The sequence below is a fragment of the Erpetoichthys calabaricus genome, chromosome 18 (assembly GCF_900747795.2).
Source record: "Erpetoichthys calabaricus chromosome 18, fErpCal1.3, whole genome shotgun sequence".
Taxonomy (NCBI): Eukaryota; Metazoa; Chordata; class Cladistia; order Polypteriformes; family Polypteridae; genus Erpetoichthys; species Erpetoichthys calabaricus.
The window spans coordinates 26,340,285-26,358,682 of NC_041411.2; the positions used below are offsets into that span (position 1 = coordinate 26,340,285).

The 18,398-nt window shown below is 43.4% G+C and overlaps 1 protein-coding gene across 1 annotated transcript in view; it reads right to left on the bottom strand.

The window, feature by feature from the left end:
* The window catches only part of sema3b (sema domain, immunoglobulin domain (Ig), short basic domain, secreted, (semaphorin) 3B), a 66,506-nt gene extending 50,226 nt beyond the window's left edge, over positions 1-16,280 (bottom strand). The window contains exon 1 of the mRNA XM_051921073.1: positions 16,150-16,280. The gene's annotated coding sequence lies outside the window, so the exon portion shown is untranslated. The remainder of the gene's footprint in view (positions 1-16,149) is intronic.
* Between the last annotated feature and the right edge of the window lie 2,118 nt (positions 16,281-18,398).

Below are 18,398 nucleotides of genomic sequence, written 5' to 3' on the forward strand. Positions count from 1 at the left end.
GGCTACCTGCTCAGATGCTGGCGCCTCACACCTTTAACTGTTCCCCAGAACACGGAGGAGAGGCGCTATAATGCCACGTATGATCTTGTGCTCTCAGTTACACAGCACAGCCCGATACGCTTGAATGCGGGTGGTGTGGTCTCGATGAATCAGGCGGGAGGCTACTCTACCAACCGTTGAATTCCTGCAGCATCGTGATTATAAATGTTGTGGCTGATTAGCTTGCCCCTTATATGGGTGTTTCAGAGTGGCATTTCAGGCACATTCACGTACACCTATTTACAAAATGACTGTGCTTTATTAAGGGTAATTTGTGTAGAAATGTGCACACACATTGGGGTTTATCATTTTTTTTTTTTTTTTGGTGTACGCATTTTCCTGTTTTTTTTTTTTTCACACTTGAATCCATGTAAAATATTATAACTGGAGTGCGCATGGACAGGTGACTACAGTGTTTAGAGGCCTTGCCCCTTTCACCTCCTTGACCCAAGTGCTCTTCTTTCTTATTATGACCAAACTAAGTGCTTCCATGCCTGAGCATAAAAAAGCAGGGAAAAGGCAACGCTAATGAATGTGCCTTGGCAGGCCAGGTAGATAGGCTACAGTTCTATATGGAAATAAAGTATCGTCTTTGATAGTTGGTAGTAATTCTACAAAAAATGCATAATATATATTGGCGTGCTGATGTCATGTTGGTTTGATGATGTTGTGACCCAGAGGGTAGCTGTGATGTCTGCTCACAAGCCACTTATGCTCACTTTGCTTATAATGCCAGCTTTTCTGGTTGACTTGTTATGGTTATCAGCTGCTCTTCACTTTCAAAAAGTATTCGAAATTTTATAAAAATAACGATTTTTCACAGCACACAGCATTTTCTGCTAATCAGCTTAAGTGCCTTTCAACCCAGCAAAGCACTGTACAGCCTTGAGCGTCTGTGAGAGCGAGTCTGCATGTCTGCTCGTGTGTGTGTCTGCAGGCTCTGAGAGGGAATGGCAGCAACTGATTCTGGCAGTGCCAGTCCCACTCAACTCTACTGACAAGAGCTGAGAGGATTCATTCTGTGTAACCTGCTCAGAGAATTGTGCCTGGGCAATGCTGGGCACCTACAAAGAATCTGATGCTCATTTCATGTTTCCAATGCTGTTTCTGGTGCTGAAAATCAAAATAAGAACAGCAACTGCTGAAAAAAGTTTTTTTCCACATCAAGTCAAAAATCTATGTGGACAAAAATGGCTCTCTGATCTTCAGATTTAGGCAAGAAAGATATCACTGTTAGCAAGTCATTGCAATCTGTCAATACATGCGATACAGAAGGGTATTTTTGCTATCAAGCACAAAAGCTGACAACACCAGGAAAGCTAAAATGTATTATTATTATTCTTGTTTTTGTTACTTAGAGATCTTAAGGCATATAGTATATATAAAATCATTGTACTTTAAGGGTCTGGATCATAAGAATTTTACATTTTCTTGCTAAAGTATAAAAAGAACGCTGACCTCTGATGAGATGATGTGAAGTTTCTTGAATATTTGACCCACAACAAGCGGAGTAAACAAAAGTTTGACTTGATGCCCTCTGATGTGGACCCCTGCTGTTAAGGCCCATTTGTGTACCTAGGTGGGAATTCTTTCTTTTTTTTGCCATTTTGTCTTGTTAAAATGTGCTATATGAGAAAAATGCTGTATTTGAGAAACAGAGAGGATGTAGTGTTCTTTCTGCTAATCTAACATAATCAGTAATCATTTTGTTATTTTGTGAATAGCACCATGTCTGCTGAACATGTATCCAAATGTCCCATGACACTTAAAACATAGAAGTGAGCACTGACTTGTACCCTGGATTAAAGTGCCCCTTCTCTTCTTGTGAACCACTGCCCACCAAAAGGTCTGTGCGTGTCACTGCTGAACTCCACATTCACCCATCTCACTTGGCTCACAGGTCTCGTTAACTTTGACACATGGCTCACTGGCTAATCCCCTGTTGACGCAGCGCCCTGCTCTACACTTAATGCTCACTGGCCAATACTTATCATGCCCCTAATTTACTGGCCATGACCCTGTTCACCACTCTTCTTGTCCTGCTGGCTACTTCATGACACAAATACACATACACAGTGCACTGACCACTCCTTTCATGGTCTATTGAATTACCTGCCGCCATCTTACTCTGCCTCACCAAAACAGTCCAAATCACATGGGGTCAGTGCCCAAAAGGCATTTCTCCAACATCTCCCTCAACTGTACATACATTATTTATACAAATACAACATGGTGTGGCTGCTGGTCTTGTTCATTTTCTCCCATCACTAATATTGCCAGCACAATGACAAAATGGATAAGCTGTGGCATGGATGGTGACATCATGAAGATAGACACAAAGGCCCAAAGACAAAAACACCAGTGGGTGGAAGATCTGAGGCAACATTTCCTTTGGTATGGAAACTGATGTTGCAACAAATGGCTGGTTTGCTATATGTGGTACTACAATTGCATAAACTTCCTGCCAACTCCTCTCTAGGTGGAAAGTCACTGCATGTGTCATCACAGGGTAACTGGTAGGCCATGTGATGGCAGCTGGCAACAGGGCATTGGTGGCAGCACACAGCTGATTGTCTGTTGGTGTTGTGATTTGTAAAATGTATTTCTCCTCCTTCTTAATTTTGTTTGGGAGGAATTATGTTTTTCCATTTTAATAATTGTTCTAGTTGGCTTTTGTAATTTTTATTTGTCTCTTGGGAAACGTTTATTATTATTATAGCATTTATTTGCTGCATCTTCATTTCGTGTTTCTGTCGCTGATCCCGCTCACAGGTGTGGGGAGTGTGGTCCTGTCTGACATGATGGTCAATGTCATTACCACAACATTGCACAGTCCTCCAAATCCATGACTGAACCCAGTTCTTTAAAAAATGAAACCTTTGCTTCATTTCTTGTTCTTCTGATATTCTAAATCTTGAAATCTCACAAGAAACAGCAAAACTGGTGGCTAAAGATTGCATCCAGCAACTGAATATCGGCGTTGATGGTCACGTTTTTTACTTTAATTCTGTTGCCACTTTTTTCCTTTCTTCTTCGAAATTTTTTTTTTTTTTTGCAAATGCGTCATACTTTGTTAAAAAGTGATATTTGAGATTAGATTTTTTGGTATTGGATAACTTTTAATTTCAAATTAGACATTTTGGAAGACCCATATAGTTTTGCATAAAAGTATTCAGCTTTAAATTCACAGTTTTCATCTTCTGTTTTCGCTGTTTTTTCTTCATTGACATCTTGTGGTTTGGTGTCTCAGTTTTAAATCACTCGGACATGTAACAGTGCAAATGTGACTAATATTATAGCATTGTTCCATTCTGTAGTGAGAGTCTTCACCCTTGCCCTTCCTTTCTTGAGTAAAGTTTGCTCGGCTCTGCAGTCGTCTGCCCTTCACTCCTCACTACTGTAACTCTGCTGACCGAGCAGTGCAAAATGTATTCACCACTCTGAACTCAGCTGGCTATGATATGTAAATAGAAGAAATGGGAAGTTGTGATGGTGATTTACCACAAAAAATATATGAAAGATTTTAGAAATCCAATAAACGTTAAAAGGGTATATCCAATATCGGGTACTGAAGAAACCTCTGCAGATCGTATCATTTGACTGAAGACATAATCTCAGGCGGTCCGTGCATGCATCAGACACCCTGATTCACATATACACGTAGCTTAAGAAACATCTAAATAAAAAAGAATAATATTAACCCATAGATAAATTATATTTACGAAAGTACTATCAAATAATACGTTAAGACATGAAAATGTGAATGCGTCTATCGTTCTGAGAAGAGCCGCAGCCAAGTGGTCAAAGAGCCACATGCAGGTTGCCGACCCCTGCTCTAGACAAAGTGAATTCAAGGATGTTTGCTCACCCCTGATCTTGCCCACTCATCAGCTGGCTAACTAGACTGGCCTAATGTCCACTAAGGCCCAGAAAGACCGTACTGTACTGAGAGGGCAGTGAGAAAGCAGGCTACAGTTGTTGTTAAAGGTAAGCCTGAGCTCCACCTGATAATGATATAAGGAAAGAGAAAAATGAACAGGAGAGGCCATCCAAAAAATCAGGTTTGGTGCTGAGGGAGCATAGGGAGAGAGGAAGAGGAAGCGAGCAGAGCTCTTCCATGACAGCATATCGTTTTTCACTACTGGTTTACTATTCTTACAAATAGGACATAAGGAACACAACCAGAAGGCAGCTGAGCAGAGCCTTAAGGGGTGAAGGGACATCTCCCCGAGTCTGTCTTTCTGTTTCAACTGATGCCATTAATGCCACCTGGGTGAAGGGCTGGGAATGAGTAGATGAAAACATGCAGATGGTATTTTAGAGCCAGTGCCAGACAGAGGTCAGGACAAACCTGTTAATGAATAGCCTTTAGGCCGAGTGTCATGAGCCACCAATGCACCAATAATGTCACTTAGTTACAAACCAAAGGACAGAGCAAAAGCACCGGCCTGAGACAATGGACTGAGCACTCAGGCATGATTTCAGGTTTTCACGTGTTTCCACACAACCAACTGAACTTTGCCCTCCTCACTGCAAGGGCTGTCATTGTTGAAACGTCTATTCATAACACACAGGCAAATTCTGATGGACAAGAACCAATTGGTCAAGACAGTCTAGAGCCAGCAGTTCCCAAGCCTTTCTCAACTCCATTTTGACTCATGGGAGGACGCCCAATTAGTGAGAGATTTTGATTTTAAAAAGGCGTTGATGGCTGGGACATCCACAAGTTGACAGCGAATTATTGTCACATGCTGGGCACCAGCTCTGATTTTAATATGACTGGGTAAAGTACTGCAAAGGTCGCAAGATTGGTTTTAGTGGTGTTCCCAAAATGGCCTCAGCCGAGGCAGCGTGCGACACCATTGGATATTCATGTTGATAAGGTCACTTAAATGGCCTTTGATGTGGTCTCCATGGAACAATGGAATGGGCATCAAGCAATATAGTTTGATTTTATAAAGTGAATTCCAAAGAGAGCACTAGTATAGTGATGTGAAAAAGTAAGGGCACACCATGTAAATCCTTGAGTTTTTCCACATATTTAAAACAGGTAAACAGTAGATCTTCATGAAAACGCTGCCTACAGATAAAGGTGATATACTGCACATCAATAAAAACGCATCATTTATTCAAAAACAAATATTTGTAGATGTAATGGTCTATTGGGAAAAAGTAAGTACCCATTTGGCCTCAAAAGCTGTTGTTGCCCCCTTTAGCAAAAATAACTTCTTGTAGGTGTTTCGGAAAACTGCCCAGCAGTCTCTGACATTGACTCTGTGACATTCTGACCTCTCCACCATGTAAAATTCCTTCATATGCAAGATGTTTGTGAATTTTCTTGCATGTGCTGGCCCATTTCAAATTTCCCCTACAACATTTCAATTGGACTCAATTCAGGGATGTGACAAGACCAGTCCATAACCCTCCACTTCTTCTTTTTGAGTCATTCTTTCAGACAACCTTCCTGGGGTTGGCACCATTTATGAAAGTTGAGGAGAGTGTGCTCCGGACACTGTGGGAACCACCTCCCCTCCCAAAGGTCATTGAAATCTAATAATACCAACTACCCTGTATGGACAACAAGATGGGACGTCCGTGAACCCCGGGCTCCAAAGGGGCTTCAGCTCGCACTGCATTCTTTGGTAGGTTTTGCTAGTGTGTGTTGGATCATTACGAAATTGAAAGGTCCACTTCAGTTCAACTTCAGCTGTTAGACAGATGGGCTCACATTCTTCTCAAGTACAATGGATAGGATTCAGAATTCATAGTTGACTTGATGACTTCAACCTGCCCACCCTCTGAGACAGCAAAGTAACTCCAAACCATAACATCTCCACTACCATACTTTACAGTTGGTGCGAGGTTCTCCTCCTGAAATGCTGTCCTTGGTTTGTAACAAACATGTGTGCTGTTACTGTGGTCAAACACCTCTTATCTTTGATTCCTCTATCCTGAGCACATTGTTCCAGAAGGCCTGGTCTTTGTCTAGATGTTCAATGGCAAGCTGTAGTCTTACTCTAGTGTTCTTTTTGGACAGCAAAGGCTTTTTCCTGACACACCTCACATGCAGGTCAGATTTGTGTAACCTCATTATATTTGTAGATTTATGCACTTTGACACCAACGTTTGCAAGAGTGACCTGCAGATCGCGCAATGAAATTTTGGAATTCCCGGAGACTTCTTTTAGTGTCAAATGGGCAGAATTTGCTGGTCCAGCCAGTCCTGGACAAAGCAGGCCTTTGAAATCTACAGCACTTGTAGATTGTTTTCCTCAGCAGTGGAATGATTGATTTCAAATAATTGGGCAATCTTTTTAATCTCCAGACTCATAGATATCCACTTAGAGAATTCTTTTGATCTTGGCATGATGACCACACACACGTTAATAGCAAAGGGAACACCAGACCCTCGATATCTGTGGTTGAAATAACACCGGGTCCACCTGCATACTCCCTAGGGAGGTTCTGTTCATTGGCACCTAATCTGAAACACTTGATTCTAATTTTATGGATTTAAAGAGGTGATAAATGTAAGGAATGGAATTTCATTTTCCATGTGACAAATCTGAACTTTTGTTATTTTAGATTGCGAAAATGAATACACCATGTCATTTGTATGTGTAGTTTAAGTATAGCACCTTTATCTGTAGGCACTGTTTGCATGAATAATTAACACTAGAATCCCTGAAGCCTACAAAAAAAAGTCGTAATACCGGGCCACCTTAAATTCCTTCGCATCTCTCCATCAGCGTCTTTGTTTTGCAAATGTGTCAGTCAGCACTAGCAGCCAGCAGCCTGCTATCCCATACCCCACCAAGACAGCTAAAGTCAAGTCAGCAGCAAAATTCTCAGAGCTCAGTTCTGTTTATGTGGGTGTGAGGTGTCTAGAATTGTACAGGGTAAATAATATTTCACTATTTGGAATCCATACATTTCATGTGTGTTCCATGTCTACAACGACCTGGGTTAATGTAGGATGACAGGAAATGCGAGTCAAGAAATGTTGAACACATAACTAAAACAGAAACTTTTTTCATGTATAACTGATAAAATGTTGACATGAAATGTATAATGTGTGAAGATTCCTGAATGTCTAATGATTTTCCTTTGTTGATGAGACCTGGTAGGTGTTGAAAGCTCAGGAATAAAAGACCATTTTAAGATGCGTGATTTATTTGTACCCTTTCTCCCTTTGTGGATTTCTAGCAATATATATATATTGCTATATTTTATTTATTTATATTTAATACTTTTGCATGTTCTCCCCGTGTCCGTGTGGGTTTCCTCCAGATGCTCCGGTTTCCTCCCACAGTCCAAAGACATGCAGGTTAGGTGGACTGGCGATTCTAAATTGGCCCTAGTGCGTGCTTGGTGTGTGGGTGTGTTTGTGTGTGTGCTGCGGTGGGTTGGTACCCTGCCCGGGATTGTTTCCTGCCTTGTGCTCTGTGTAGGCTGGGATTGGCTCCAGCAGACCCCCGTGACCCTGTGTTTGGATTCAGCGGGTTGGAAAATGGATGGATGGATGGATGGATATTTAATACTGAGGTCACCGAGGTGGTCAAAAAACTCCTTGGTGGCAGGGCCCCGGGGGTGGATGAGATACGCCCGGAGTTCCTCAAGGCTCTGGATGTTGTAGGACTGTCTTGGTTGACATGCCTCTGCAACATCGCATGGACATCAGGGACAGTGCCTCTGGATTGGCAGACTGGGGTGGTGGTCCCCCACTTTAAGAAGGGGGACCGGAGGGTGTGTTCCAACTACAGAGGGATCACACTCCTCAGCCTCCCTGGAAAAGTCTGTTCAGGGGTCCTGGAGAGGAGGGTCCATCGGATACTCGAACCTTGGATTCAGGAGGAACAGTGTGGTTTTCGTCCTGGTTGTGGAACAGTGGACCAGCTCTGCACCCTTAGCAGGGTCCTGGAGGGTGCATGGGAGTTTGCCCAACCAGTCTACATGTGTTTTGTGGATTTGGAAAAGGCATTCGACCGTGTCCCTCAGGGAATCCTGTGAGGGGTACTCCGAGAGTATGGGGTACCGGACCCCCTGGTAAGGGCTGTTCGGTCCCTGTACGATCGATGTCAGAGCTTGGTCCACATTGCCGGCAGTAAGTCAAACCTATTTGCAGTGAGAGTTGGACTCCGCCAGGGCTGCCCTTTGTCTCCGATTCTGTTCATAACTTTTATGGACAGAATTTCTAGGCGCAGCCAGGGTGTTGAGGGGGTCCGTTTTGGTGGACTCAGGTTTGGGTCACTGCTTTTTGCAGATGATGTTGTCCTGTTTGCTTCATCAGGCCATGATCTTCAGCTGTCTCTGGATCGGTTCGCAGCTGAGTGTGAAGCGGCTGGGATGGGAATCAGCACCTCCAAATCCGAGACCATGGTCCTCGATCAAAAAAGGGTGGAATGCCCTCTCAGGGGTGGGAGCGAGATCCTGCCCCAAGTGGAGGAGTTCAAGTATCTCAGGATCTTGTTCACAAGTGAGGGAAGAATGAAGCGTGAGATCGACAGGCGGATCAGTGCGGCATCCGCAGTGATGCAGGCTCTGCATCGGTCTGTCGTGGTGAGAAAGGAGCTGAGCCGCAAGGCAAAGCTCTCAATTTACCGGTCGATCTATGTTCCTACCCTCACGTATGGTCATGAGCTATGGGTAGTGACCGAAAGAACGAGATCATGAATACAAGCAGCTGAAATGAGTTTCCTCCATAGGGTGTCTGGGCTTTCCCTTAAAGATAGGGTGAGAAGCTCAGTCATCCGGGTGGAACTCAGTGTAGAGCCGCTGCTTGTCCGCATCGAGAGGAGTCAGATGAGGTGGCTCAGGCATCTGATCAGGATGCCTCCTGGGCGCCTCCCTGGTGAGGTGTTCCGGGCACATCTAGCCGGGAGGAGGCCCGGGGGAAGACCCAGGACACGCTGGAGGGACTATGTCTCTTGGCTGGCCTGGGAATGCCTTGGGATTCCCCCAGAAGAGCTAGAAGAAGTGGCCGGGGAGAGGGAAGTCTGAGCATCTCTGCTCAAGCTGCTGCCCCCGCGACCTGATCTCGGATAAGCGGAAGAGGATGGATGGATGGATGGATATTTAATATCATGATATACTGGCTCCAAAACTCTGCACAATATACATTTTAAAGTATTATTTGCCTTCATAAAACAGATTTTACTTATTAAAACTGAGATAGATAGATAGATAGATAGATAGATAGATAGATAGATAGATAGATAGATAGATAGATAGATAGATAGATAGATAGATAGATATTTTAGTAATCCCAAGTGGAAGCTGAAGCACTACAGCTGCTGACATACAAAAACTAAACTGAATGCATTCTGTGTAAAGCTAAAAGAAAAACCAACTTTTACTGTCAATAAACAAGGCTATTTACAAATTAAAACTACATAAAAGTTAATTATTTACTGTGAAAGCCTATTGTTTCATGTGATCTTAAACTGCTGGTCCCCAGTCACACTTGGTTGGTGTTTCATGAGGTCCATGGCCAGCCCCCACATGACAGACCACCTCATGTCTGGCTAGCACACTCCACTGAATTTTCTTGTAACAGGAGAGGAGAGTTTGAGCTTTTAAAATGCTTAGCAGCCATTCCTAAGAAAAGTATTTTTATGTGCTGAGGAGAAAAACCACCATTTATAATTTATAAATAAAGAGCTGAATTAAATAATTGAAGAGTAAAACAATGTGTAGAGTGCCTGCATGACAATCTAAGGCTGTCCTGGATTTGAGGCTCACTTTGTGCAGCTGTCATTCCCCAGGTCCCATTGGACTTGATGTCACTGGTCACCAGTGCATTGCTTAGCTTTCCCAAAAGTAAAAGAGAACACATAGAGCAGAAATGGCCATTGGTCATGAGATATGCTACTGTACATTCATTCTTGACACTCACAGTACTCATCAGCTGTGGGCTACTCAGAGGCCACTGCTGTTAAACACACTACCATCAAGAATGAAAGCGCTGATTCCCAAGTGCCAATTTGAACTTTGATTGCAAGTATGCAAACCAACAGGAGGCAGCCTGGTAAATTATATCTCCAGGTAGGGACCCCTGAATTCAGCAACATTAGTAATTTGTTAAGACCATCTGCCGGTCAAGCTTCAGCATGAAAAGCAGTATATCATGGAAAAGTGATTGCCAGTGATGGATCCGTGATAATCACCAAAGAAAGCCAAAGAGGAGGGAGCTCTGCTATCATCACATGGCCATGGGCAGAGAAATTTGTGGCTGTGACCAGGCCTGAGGACACAAAGGGAGGCCATTAGGAAGACGAATCTCATCCCTGCAAACACATTCTTCACATTTCAAACAGGCGTTAGATACGTTGATTAATGTCCACTCCCCCCAGTTCACATTCCTGGATGTTTCCCTGCTCTTCAGTTGCATGAATTGTAACGTATTCTGGTGACCTTGCCCTGTGTTAAGAAAAACACCCTCCTCTGACCTCCTGTAGCTTTCCCGTCTTCATTTTGGCCTCTCGGCAAAACTATTTGAAATCTCAGCAGGCATGTTATTTTATGACTGTTGTGCTGACAAGCAACCAAGACTGCTGTCCTATTGTAGGCTGTCATGGAGGTGAGAGATGCAACTTCCAATTAGTTTAGAAGGTATAGTCTGGTCCTGACATTCTCGATACTCTGTTGCCTTCTGTCCTTGGACTCCTATGCTTTCTGATCTCTACTATTTGCTCCATGAAGTTTGACCCTGTCAGCTCTACAGCATCTTCAGAGAGCATTCAGACCCCTTTTTGTTATGTTGCAGTCTTGTGTTACAATCATTTAAGTGAATGTTTTCCCTCATCAAGCCACACTCAATATGCTAGTATGACAAAACAAAAATAGGATTTTAGGAGTTTTTCCAAATTTATTAAATATTAAAACTGAACAGTCACATTGACACAATTATTCAGACTCTTTGCTGTGACCCATGGAATGGGATGCACCCATTGGCGAATATACCATCAGGGTGTTCTGGGTATGATTTCCAGGGATCTGTGACAGTTAAGGGTCTTTTTCAACAAACATTCCCCCTCTGAGGTCGATGAAATGTTCAAGTCTCCGTGTGCTGAAACGTTTATTTCCAACCCGCCCACTCTTGATGAAAGCAAGAATGGGAAATACTGCACTGCCTTAAATGACCTGGTGTTTGCATGCTGCATTGTTAAAAGTATGATCAGCTCTCCATGCAGGAGCTAAGTCACCCCGGGGCCTGTGGGTTCTTAATCTGGGCTTGGATGCACCAGAGCCAAATTTAATCGATCATCTTTGAGGTGTTTCTACACTGTTTTTGGAGTCCATCTTTGGTCATTTCAATTGATTGGACTAATTAGGAAAGGTACACACCTGTCTACAGAAGTTGAGCAAAAACCAATCCATGAGGTCAAAGGAATTGCCTGCAGAGTTGAGAGACAGGATTAGGTTGAGGCCCAGATCTAGGGAAGGCTGCAAAAAATATCTGCAGCAATGAAGATTCCCAAAAGCACAGTTCCGTTCATAATTCTTAAATGGAAGAAGTTTGGAACAACCATGACTCTTTGAGCTGGCCACATGGCCAAACTAAGCAAATTGTGGGAGAGGGGCCATGGTAAGAGAGATGACCAAGAACCCAATGGTCACTCTGACTGAGCTCCAGAGAACATGTCTGGAGATGGCAGACATTTTATCAGGACAACCATCACTGTAACACTCTGCTGAAGATGGCTTTGTGAGAGGGTAGCCAGACAGATGCTTCACCTCAGTTCCTGAGGTGCAGAAGCTGTCAAGGAGTTTGCAAAAAAGCACCTATGGGACTATTAGACTTTGAAAAACAAACTTCTCTGGTCTGATGAAACCAATATTGAACTGTTTGGCCTCAATTCTAAGCATGATATCTGGAGGAATCCGGATATCCCTCATCACCGATGCAATACTAATAATGAAATATGATGGTGGCAGCATCATGCTGTAGGAACTGGAAGACTAGACAGCGTTGAGGGAAAAAATGAGCAAAACAAAGAACAGACACAGTATACCTTTAATGAAAACCTGCTCTAGAGAGTTCTGGACCTCGGACTGGACTGAAGGTTCACCTTCATTCAGAACAGTCACCCTAAGCACAAAGCACAGGCGACCCAGGATTGGTTTAGAGACAACTCTGTGAATGTTCTTGAGTGGCCCAGCCAGAGCCAACCCAATCAAACATCTCTGGAGAGACCTGAAAATGGCTGTCGACTGATGGGTGACCATCCAGCACAACAGAGCTTGATGTGGACCTGAAGAAAAGAATGACAGAAAATCCTCAAATGCAGGGGAAGAAGATTGTTGTGTGAGACCCAGGGAGACTCCGGGTTATAAGTCATGAATCAAAGATCTAAATACTTGTGTCAATGGGATATTTCAGTGTTTTACTTTTTAACTAAATTTGCAGACATTTCTAAAATCCTGTTTTTACTTTGTCATTCAGGGGTATCGAGTGTTGCTTGATGAGGGAAAAAACAAATGTAAATGATTTTAAGCATAAGGCTGCAACATAACAGAAGGGGACAAAGGCGAAGGGGTCTGAATACTTTCTGAAGGCACTTATCCTGAAGCTTTATGTTGTTCCCTTTGGAGTCTGACTCCTGCCCTGTAGGCCTAGCACTTGGCTCTGACCATACTAAATTTTGACACCCAGTACTGTCAGGCGTCAACCTCTTGCAGTGTCATTTCCATAGATTTTGATTCTGTCAAATGGCAGGATTGTTGATTTGTCTCCAACCTGATCAGATCTCAGTGTATTGTGTCATTATGTCAGTGAAAGGGGGTTTCACTCTTAATGTGTGATTCTCTTTGACCTTCACAGTTATGATCCTGTCAAACTTCAGCCATTAGAGCCTAATTCTTAACCTCTTGATAGATCTTAGTCATTTGCGACCTTACTGGTGAGGTTGTATACTGCTGGACCTCCATACACTTCATTTTCTCTGTGTTGAGTCTGATCTGATCTGATCCTGTCAAATTTCAACATACTGCGTGATTATATTTTTTATCTCCGATCCTGTCAGACCTAAATGTATTGCTTATTCATCTCTTTGAAAGCTGAACCTATCAGACCTCTCTATCCTAAATATTTCACACTTACGATTCTGTCATATCCTGGTATTGACTTCTAGAGGAGGGATCCTACCAGACCTCAGAAAATTTGCAAGTTTAACCCATTAGAGCTTAAGCTCATGAAATCTCAAAGCTCTTATAGTATCATCTTGCAGGATCTCGGTCATTTATAGCTTTACTAATAGAAGACACGATGACCATATCTCAGTAATCCTGTAGTTTCCTGCTTTTGGATTCTGATCCTAAAAAATCCTGGTCTCCTGTCCGGTTTTACTAACCCTGACCGCCTTGGTAACCTTTGAGGTTGACCTCTGGGAGTCACCTATTGCCTGTGTCCTTAAGCTCTGTCTAATTGAAGTGTGAGCCTGTCAGACATTAGCATTCTTCATATCTTGGAAGAGTCATCCTGCCAGAATTTAGCATCTTGAACTTTACACGATTGGAATCTGATTTAGCAGTCTTTTATTATATTTTGTAGTTTGTAAGTTGAATGCTCATCTAAATCACACTGAATTTAAATAAAGTGGAGACACCTTGTAGAGTCTTACTCAGTCAAACCTGGATATCAGGCAACAGTGTCTCTATAAGTCATAGGTGGTCAGGTCTCAGGACCCTTCAGCTCCCTGTCTCTCTCTCTCCCTTTTTCAAATGTTATTTTTTCTCTCTCGACTCTGATCCTGTCAGATCTTGGCATCTTGTCAGAGCTCGCTATCATCCAACTCTGCCCCTTTGAAGTGCAATCTTTTGACACCTCAGGGCCTTGCACGTTTCACTTTTGGAGACTGTCTCCTGTCAAATATTGACATATTTCTTTTCAGCAGTTAGAAAATGCCAGACCTTGGTATCCAAAAGCTTTAATTCTTTGGAGCCCGATCCTGTCAGATCTTTGAATGCTTCAGTGTGGAGACTTTACTTGTAATCCCATCAAATCTCCACAGCCTTCACACGCATATACAACTGAGTTGAGAGCCCACAGGCCTGGCAGAGAGCAGATAAAAAAATCCAGTCTCGTTCCGACTTTGGTCTGCATGCTCAGATTCAAAATAACGTGAAACCAGACTATGAAGCAAAGGAGCCGGTAGCGGAGCTCAGACAGTAATCCTTGACTTCATTGCACTAATGCTAGGTAGCGGTCCTAATCCTTCACTCTCAGGCCAGGAATCGTGCCACGGACCAGACGGCTTTGCTAAGATCTGTGGAGAATGACACCTTTATTTGCATTGTGCACAACAGCAAGCTGCTGCCTAGTAAATTCTGTATGGTGGGATTCAAAACTAGTAGCATGTCATACAAATGAAGGGCTGGATGAGAAGGAACATGAGAAGGAACTCCATTTCCACTTTACTCCACCGATGTCTGACTTTGAGGACCCTCTAAGAAAGACACTAACCATTTACATTTACAGTCATGTAAAAAAGTAAGTAAAGTACAAATGTTCTTCTTTTTTAAAGCATGTGGACATTTAAAGATGTGATCTTCATAAATAGTGTCTATATTTAAAGGTGATCCAATATAACAAACATCTTGATACATTTACATTTTGTAGTCCATTGTACAATTTATATAAAAATAAATGTAAATTTCACATGTCACAAAGGAAGTATACCCCTACATTTATTACCATCTCAAATTCCTAAAATTATAATCAGGAGCACGTGATTAGAACTTCATTAGAGCAGACCTTGAAGGAACCTGTCTTAATATAAACCTCAGACATTTAGTTTGGTTTGCTTTTTGTTGATGGAGTGTGTGTGTGTGTGTGCGTGCGTGTGTGTGTGTGTGTTATTACCAGCTCTCTGATGTCTTCAGAATGAAGGTTATTGATGCCTATGAGTCTGGGAAGGAACTTAAAAAGTTGGAAATCAACCGCCTGGAAGATCAAGTGGAGAAGATTTCATACAACTGCCACCTTGTCCATGCCAGGCCACCCTAGCAGGTTCAACCTGGGAGCAGATCACAAGATGCTGTCTCAAAGAACCCCAGAATGTCATCACAGGACCTCTGGGTAGCTCTGCCACTGTTGATATCAAAGTAGATGAGTCTGCCAGTTATTGTACTGCACCCTTCAGTACAATGCAGCATTGGTACTACCTGAGCCCACTCGAAATCCCCACTCGTTCATTTCAGCTTAATTCTGCCCTACATAATTCTGAATTTGTCTCCTCCAACAGTTTCTCCAACTTCTCCCCTCCTGCCATGCCTGCTTCTACTTTCACTTTCACTCATTCAGTGTGACCTTTGAGCCACAATGAGATGACTTGCCTGCCTGGCCGACTCCCACGGAATCTTTTCACTACTAAAATTGGCATGGAAGACATGCACCACAAACAGGGCCACACCTGACTTGGCTTATCAGACCACTCCTCCTGAAGGCTTTTAAGTGTAAACACCGGCCCAGCCCAAAAGAGCAAACAGATTCTACATTTGCATGAAACTTTGGGAAAACAAACAAGTAACCACGCTGAGAGAAATTTCCATGTGCCAGTCTTGCCACTGGTTTGGAGGATGACTAGCAGGGCCTCTCCTAAAACACCAATCCCTGCCTGAGTAGGGGAGTCTAAACTCATCCACCCCCATGAGTGCCCCCAAATGGACCACACATGCCATCCTCAATCCATACCCTTGACTGAGTGAAAGAGAAGAGCTTTATATAATGACTGAAGGGTTTCTAGGAGCTGGAAGTGCCAGAGACGCCGGGAGATGATCTGCCCTTCCATTCCTTCCATCTCCTCATCCACAAACTAAACGAGCCAAGGAGCAGCAAGGGTGGGAACATGGGGGTCAATAAAAGTGAGGAGTCTGAGGTGACAGAGAGGAAAGAAAACCAGTGGCTTTTCAGGATTAAGTGACAGAAGAAGAGGGACAAATGAACAAAACAAGGTAACTAAAGTTAAGAAGAAGAGTCTAAACAGAACAGGGAGCCAAGTGTTCACCCTGTTATAAATAATTTAAAAGGAATGAGAAGGCAAGGCAGAGTGCCAGGTCCAAATGCCAGTGGTGAGAAGCAAAACAAAGCAGTAAAGATAAGAAAGCCTACCTGTACCAGTGATCCCGCTACAAGGTGACATAACAAGCTCAGGAAGAGGTGCCAGCCTCAAGTGGGCACAGATCTGATTTCAACTCGACGCTGCTAAACATTTAAATGCAGTCGGACATGTGGCGTGAAGAGGATGAGGGGCAGAGTGGACTGAGGACACTTGGCAGTGGCACGTGGCGCTACCTCTGCGTAGAGTGGAGAGAGAGAGTCCAGAGGTCACCGGCAGCCGTTAACTCTTTCAAGTCCACAGCGCAGCTGCTGTGAAGACAGTGGAAAAAAACTCCTTTAAAGGCCTCCAAGTCTAACCAGGTCTCTTGAGTTATCTGGCCCACTTGTGCACTTCAGTTGAGACCACTGAAAGCCAAACCCTAAACATATAAACCTGCATTTTGTGCCACCTGGACAGGGGCAGACAAATCCAAACACCTCCATATGTGTCTCACCACAGGGGACCTCTATGAAGTTTGAGGGCATCTCACACCATAAACCCGAAACACAACAACTGGCTTTATTTTAAAAAAAGTTAATTGACCAATACAGGCAATTCCTTTATCAAAAGTTGTTCCTCTTCCTCCTTCTCTACTCTCTATCCCACTCTTGACTCTGACACACCTGAAAGAGGAGGAGACGTTTCCTTTATGGCTGGACTCAGGTGTTACTTCCATTATGTCACAAGTGCACCCCTGAAGCACTTTGAGGTCAGATGGGTGAGGGCAGGGAAACCACTTGACAAGAGCTCCCGCCTGAGGCTCTGGAGGTCCCTGCCATGGGCCATGTTTGTGTTTCACCCAGGACCTGATCCCTGGCTTAAGTAAGTCCTTCTGTTTTTTTCATTTCTTTTGTTTTTAAATTAATATTTTACATGAATTTTTATCATTTTGTAATTTTTGTATTTAATATTTTTATTATATATATATATATCTAAATGCTAGTTGTCCCCCCTGGCTCCCCTCACATAGTAGTGAAACAGGACAAACTTTAAAAATCAATTTAAAAAAAAAATGTAATTCTGGGCAAGAGGAAGATAGGTATGCTCCAGAGTATCTGATCGAGTTCAGCTCTGTCGGAGAGCGTTCCCCATTTGGGGAGAAAAGCACATGGCCGCGATATCTCTGCCAATTATCAGGGTCCCACCCACCTACCCACTCCTGAGGTCCCACTTCCCCCTCCCCTCAGCCCCCAGCCTCACTGTCGGATTAGCACAAATAAATTGGTGCCGCAACTCAACTATGATACGTAGCGCAATGGGAGAAGTTGCAGAATCAACGGAATGTTCAAGCAAGTTATAGAAAAAAAAACAATCTAAATCTTTCGTTCGCTAGCCAAGCGGAGGCAAGTCACGCTCCGAGGCTATCACATGAGTGAGGAGGGCCCCTCCCAGCTCCCCACTCCTGACGTCATGTTTCCCCCTCCCCTCGGCCCACAGACTCTCTCTTGGATTACCATGAATGTATCACTCCTGCAAGTGAACTATGATACTTAGCGTGATGAGAGAAGTCGCAAAAACAACTGGAATGTTCAAGCAAAGTATAGAAAAAATCCCGATCTAAATCCGTTAAGTAGTTCTGTCGTGAAAAGCAGACAGACATACAGACAGACACACATGTATATATAAGATATATATATATATATGGTTGAAATAGTTTACTGTCAAATAAATGCAAAGAGTACACGACACGTGTTTCGCCCTCATTCTGGGCTCATCAGGTGTACACACTCCACTGCACCCCCTCTCGGGAATCGAACCTCGGACGTCAGCGCCAGAGGCGATGCCCCTAACGTTGCGCCACGGCAATATAGATATGTAATAAACGTCTATGCGTGGAAGTGTGTGTGTCTGTCTGGCCCGGAAGTGAGAGGTGAAGTTGGGGTAAGGGCTCCACCTTCGAGGATACGCAAGCGAGGCCAGCACGTTGGCAAAAACATAACCTCCAAAAAAAGTCACTCGCTTAGCCGATAATACAGAAGCAATGCAAGCACGTTGGCAAAACGAATCCTCGTAGGAAAGAGATGCCCAGAGTACTTCCTTTCAATCACCTGACATCTCTACATTTCAGTTTTTTTTCTGACGATTTCAATAGTTACTAGGACCTAGTAGCTACACATCTAGTAGATATATAAAACCCCAGGGTTTGTTCATCTGCCACGTGATTACTCGTTAACGTCTGGGGCTAGAACTTTGCACTTGGTCTTAATCGAAAGCTTATAACCTGGATTTGCCAAAAATGTACGGAGGTGACAACTTTGTA